General features: G+C 44.8%; 1 long non-coding RNA gene across 1 annotated transcript; it reads right to left on the reverse strand.

Annotated features, from left to right (window-relative positions):
- Positions 1 to 3,775: 3,775 nt before the first annotated feature.
- LOC147344546 (uncharacterized) lies at positions 3,776 to 4,469 on the reverse strand. The gene is made up of 2 exons (XR_015155440.1): positions 4,336 to 4,469; positions 3,776 to 4,070 (listed from the first exon to the last, which is right to left on the reverse strand). It is a non-coding gene; the product is annotated as an uncharacterized LOC147344546 (long non-coding RNA).
- Between the last annotated feature and the right edge of the window lie 1,469 nt (positions 4,470 to 5,938).

Consider the following 5,938-nt stretch of genomic DNA (forward strand, 5'->3'; position numbering starts at 1 on the left):
CTGGTAATTTTAAATATTAAAATCCACATTAGGAATTCCCCTGCCTATGTGAAAACTGCAGTATTTGCATTATGAATTGGGAGTCTGACCCAGTCTATCCTTTCTGAGCTCAGGTTTAGATGATCCTCAGTCCGGTTTTCAAGCCCACAGCAAATACCAGGGAGATTAGTGGTAAACAAGACCCTTAACACATCAAAACTAAATGTTTCTAATTATCAACTTTTTAAATAAGCACTCATTATGCAGCTGGGGTAATTCCGCACCGTGTGTTTTCGACACTCAGAGAAGGCTTTTAGGACACACAGCATTACCATAATTTTTTCGACTGGGGTTCTCACAGGACATCAGATGAAGTCCCTACCCTTGATTTTAATTGCAGAGGCTGCATTCTTAATTAAAAACTGTACAAATGGATTTTATGCCATGCCAAAAGAAATCCAAGTTCATTAGTTATAAAATCATTTAAAAATTGATGCAAACGCGAATTCCTTAAAAGTTTGAACTCAAAAGTCCTCATTTTATGTTGAGCTGCTTTTAATCTAGAGAATAATGAAGTCAACATAAATTAAGGGTTTTTTTTTCTGTTTTCTTTTTTGGGGGGTTAGTTTCTGTCTTTCTGTTTTTACATTTTTTTCCTTGTAGAATGAAATTCATTTTAAATTCAAATTCTTTAGAGAATTGTAGGGGGAAAATCCTTTTGACCTTTCCTCCCTGAGTTTCACAAATGAAAGCTCATAAACCTTTTAATAATTTTGCTTATTAAGGCACAATTACATCATCTTCATTGACAGTAGAAATCAAATTTACCAAGCTATAGAATTAAGAAGAGCTTTCTCTAAATCACATAATTTACTTATTGCTGTAAATTCATAATTTTCTAATTTAAATAATTTTACTCCAAAGGGTTATCAAAGCCACACTTGCATTTTTTAAAAACCTTTTTTTTTTTTAAACAGCAGAGCTTAAAGAAAAAGAATAACCTTTTTTTTTTCTTCTTTTAATCCTGTGTTGCCATGCAGAGTACCTTGCACACAGTGGGAATTCAATAAAAATGTATACTTGTTGAAGGTGTGAGTGCTGGGTCTGTCTGAACAGAGGAAGCTCATCTCTTATAGACAGAAGAAATTTGGGCAGATGGATGCATGGAAATTAGTCAAGACTAAATCACAGCCCAGCATATTCCTAAGAAAATAGCTCTACAACTTTTGTTACAGGAAAAAAAAAAAAATGTGTAGCTATACCTTGCAAGTGGCTCAGTGGTAAATAATGTGCCAGCCAGTGCAGGAGACCCAGGAGACATGGGTTCGATCCCTGGGTCAGGAATATTTGCTGAAGTAGGAAATGGCAACCCACTCCAGTACTCTTGCTGGGAAAACTCCATGGACAGAGGAGCCTGGCGGGCTCCAGTCTATGGGGTTGCAAAGAGTAGGACACAACTGAGCAACTGAGCACACAGCATATACCTTCATGGGCTGCTGTCGCATATGCCAGCCACCGGTCCTAGGTGGCTGTTTAAGTTAGCCCAGTGTAGATAAAACCTTACATTCGATTCTGCGGTCATGCCAGCCACATTTTTAATGCTCAACAGCCAGACCATCAGGGGAGGAGGTTCTATGGGGAAGTGTTGACATGAGACATTTCCGTCCAGCGATGTGTTTCTCATTCTTATTGTCCCCTGGATTTTGTCCCCAGGCCATTCTCACCTCACTCTGCACTGAACACCAAAACTTAACAATCACTCCGCTCCTTCAAAGTGCGGCTTTCCCATGAAGCAACCTCCATCCTCTCCCGCTCATGTTTCCTAGGGCCCTTCGCATGAGCCTTCTCCCTAGCGCTGCTCAGGCCGGGTGACCGGATCCTTGAAAGCAGGCTTTTACTGCACGTCTCCAGCCACCCAGGCAGTTAACCAAGGGGCTTTATTAAACATTTCCTGTATGAGGACCAGGACTCGCACAATTATCCAAGCTGGCTTCTTTCCAATATCCAGGAGTGGGCTGTGTCAGATGCGTCAGGATGCTGTGGGTCTGACTCATGTGTGACCAGCAGTGGAGGCCAGCTGCCCCACCAGCCCCGAACTCCTCCCCAGAAGGCCTGGGAGTGTGAGTGGAAAGGCTGTGCCACCTGAGGGTGACTTCTAATGACCGCCAGCTCCTACCTAACCAAGGATGCATTTCACTACAATATCCAGAGATTTGGCAGGTGAAAGACAAGCCCTGTTCAGAACCTGAAAACCAGAGTAAAATTCTGGCCTAGTGTGTAACCAGCATAACCTCTGCATGTACTCCTTTTCTGTAGTCTATACTTTCTATACTTCAAGGATCCCCAAAAGATGGAACATGTATCAGTCAGGCAGTGCCGCAGAACAAATGGCTCCAGTGCACTTCCTAAAGCAACAGTTTTTATGCTTCACATGTCCGTGGCTCAATTAGCATTTTGGCTCCTCTGGCAGGCTGGCTCATCTTGGCTGGGCTCACACGTGTCTCTGCAGGCAACAGGGGAGTGGGCTGAGATAGCCATGGCTGGGATGATGGCTCTGTGACACAAGTCTCTGATCTTCCAGGACGAGTTTTCATAGTGGGGACGGCACACAGGAGAGTGAGCCCAGGAACACAAGGCCTCTGGGCATCACCACTGCTCCAGCCTTTCATGGGCTGGCAAGAATTGGAAGGTATCCAAGGAGACCGATGGGTGGGAAAAGAGGTTCCCCTCCTTGGTGGGAAGAACTGTCAAGTCACACAGCAGAGGGCCCACATCCAGAAAGGAAGGAGAGATGGTGGTTATTATTTTTTTTTAATAGAGTTGCTTTATTGAGATATAATTCACATACCATACAATTCACCCATTTTCAAGGGTACAATTCAATGGTTTTTGGTATATTTAGAAAGTTGTGTAATCACCACCACAATCAAATTTAGAATATTTTTTTTAACTTCAAAAAGAGATCCCACAGCCATCTGAAATCACTCCCCATTTTCCTCTGAATTCCCCCACCACCGTCCTAGGCAATACTAATCTGCTTTCTGTCTCTGTGCATATGAGGACTGCAGCTGTTTTTGCAACCCATCTACCCACACAACTGCTCCTTCTAAAGGACTAATATGAAATATGCTCTTCCATGACCTACAGAGCACTGGTCTAAGTAGGTAATAGATGTAATTTCTGCTTGTGTTACACCCTGGGAGGTTAAGCTAATGGGTGCTGAGACCAGAGCCTGAGTTCCATTGTCAGACATCCTCGAGTTGATGCTAAATGGCCATCTTGGACCAGAACCTCTGTGGATGAGTCTCCCATGCCTGGGAGGTTTCCTAGGCAGAGGCAGTTGGCCTCAACCAGGGATGTTCTGGCTTGAAATTTCATATAAAAGCTGCGCAATAACTTTTAGGTTAAGAAAAGTTCATGTTTTCCTCCCATTCCTTTTTTCCCTCTGCTCTTCTCCATCTGCGAATGGAACTAGAAGTGTTGAAATGTTGGAAATTAAAAAAAAGAAAAGAAGAAGAATACTCTCATGGTATTTCCGATCCAAGCAGAGGCAGAAAGTGCCAAGGGATCTCATGGGAGGACCTCTTCTCAATGATTTTCAGTTGAATTTTTACAGGCCCATGAGGTTAGGATAGTTAAACAAACTTTGGATAAATGCCGCTGGCTTTTTATTCATTTATGAACTAACCCTTCAATTCTTTTGAGGTTCAACCATCAGCACTTGCTACAAAGCCTGAACACAAAATGTTTCAATATGATTGGAATCCACAGTGTTCAGAAAAGGTAATAAAATGGAAAATAAAGGCCCAGAATCTCATTTAATATAATTATTCAAAGACTTCTTCATAAATTTTTGTGTACACAGAAATTCTTTTGGGTCAAGTTCAGTAAATCAGCAAATTAGCTAGGCTGGTCCCTGACAATTCGGCAGCATTTCAGAATTCCAAACTTTCTGCCCAGTTGGCTCAGTCTGCCTGTGGATTTCAAATGTCTCACCATAAAGAAACAGGCAGGAGAAAACTGTAAATTTGATCCTCCAAAAGGAAACAGTTGAAGATTTGCACCGCCGAGTCGTGGATCCAACAAAGCCCCTAGAACACAATGTATCCCGGTGAATAATGCGGAGATCATCTTCCCGAATGTACCCCCCACCCCCTGCCCCGCAGGACAGCAGAAGCCTGACAGACTCAGAAACGTTACATCAGGGAGAAGGAAGGAGAGGGGAGACGGGAAGGGGCTGGCCAACTGTTTGGCCCACGACTTTGCATTGGTAAATGCCTCCTTTTCCAGAACTATTCAGGAGACAGAGGAGAGAAGCAAAGAGAGGGAAGGAAAGTAGCAACGAGGGCTCAATACCTTTAAGTGCTTTTTTGTCTAAAAAGAAAAGCGCCAGGAAGACAGTAAAGTGAGCTGAAGGGAGCCGCGAGCCTCCCCTGCCAAACCAGCCTTTTCTCTGTAAAGCTTTTGTTTCTTCAAAGGTGCCATAAAGCCTGAAAAGGAAGAGAAAGCAGGACTAGAATGTCATTCTTTTCAGATCTTTCTTCTGCCATTGACTTTAATTTCAGACTCTGCAGCCTGCCTACCTTGGCTCTGCTTCCATTCCCCACCCCATTTTGGGGCCATGAATTAAGTTTATCAGCCTGTGACGGGCTTGTCGTTAGCAACCCAGGTAGTAGCGTACACGGGATCCGTTTGTATGGATTCCTTTACAGCTTGAAAGGCAACATCTTGTCTTGGACTTCCCCATTTCAAAGACTTACCTGAGACTGTTTCACAGGCTCTTGGAACTGCAAGAGTCCTTGAGGACCCACAGAGAATAATTGTCTAGCTATGTGCCAGAAAGGAAAAAAAAAAAATATTACGTGCAATGCAATAAGCTCTCGATTTGTCCTAGAAGCTTTACTAAGAAACTTTAGACCCCTTCTAAATATATCTTGGCTCCTTCCCCGGGAAGAGGAACAATAGAAGAAGGTGACTAGCTAAGGACCTAGTTTCTTTTTTACCCCTTCTCCCAAGCTTCGTTTATCAAAAACAAGTAAGCACACGCCTCAGTGCGTTTTTGCCCTCATCTGTTCCTGCACTTTCTCTTCCTAACCCCCAGCCCCCTTTCTCTCCCTCCAACCGCTAACCCCAGGTCTTTGATCTTTCTAGTTCACGCTGGAGTTCAGATATTTGAGTACCTGTGATTTCCAGGCATTGTGCAGGCACTGAGAGAGCCTCGGTGAGCAAGACACAGTTCCCATCCCCAGGGACCTCCGAGGCTAGGGAGAGAAACTTCGATACTGTGCGATGCGTTCTCACCGGAGGTGGACACTCAGGTTTCCTAGCACCTACAGAAGGAAGGCACTGACTTTGATGGGGAAGTCAGGAATGATTTGGGGGGTGGATGGGAGATGTTTTAACAGGATATTAAATATGAGGTCAGAGTTTTTGAGGCAGAAGAAGGAGAGGAAGGTGCTGTAGGAGCAGGAACACAGCCCTGCAAGCACAGAGGAGGGGATGGTGTGTTCAGGAGAGACAGGGCCTACAGTGCGCAGGATGGGAGCAACATCAACACGGCTGCCGGGGAAGGGCTTTGAGTGCCCCAAGGGGGCGTCAGGTTGGGGATGGTACCCCTGGATGGTTGGGAAGTGGCCTGAGAAGTGGGTGGATCAAGAGCAAGATCACCTGCCAGAAAGCTGAACCATCATCCAAGCAAGGGAGGGAGGCGGCCTCAGAGGGGAAACAATAAGATCAGTGGCTGGTGTGCGGTGGAGGGGGCCCGAAGGGAAGCCTTGGGGCTGCCTGAGCTCTAGGTGACTTCAAGAAGGTGACAGTGATGGCATGAGTGCAGAGGCAAAAACCATGGGGAAAATATCAGAGGCAGGCGTGAGAAAGCTGGGGTCATTTATGAGTTGAGTTGTCTAGGAAGGCTGGGGAAATACAGGAATGATTCTGAAGGGGGATCTAGAGAGAGAAA

Source organism: Bos grunniens, chromosome 26 (assembly GCF_055505025.1).
Source record: "Bos grunniens cultivar Pamir isolate PY7600 chromosome 26, Bosgru_T2T1.0, whole genome shotgun sequence".
NCBI lineage: Eukaryota > Metazoa > Chordata > Mammalia > Artiodactyla > Bovidae > Bos > Bos grunniens.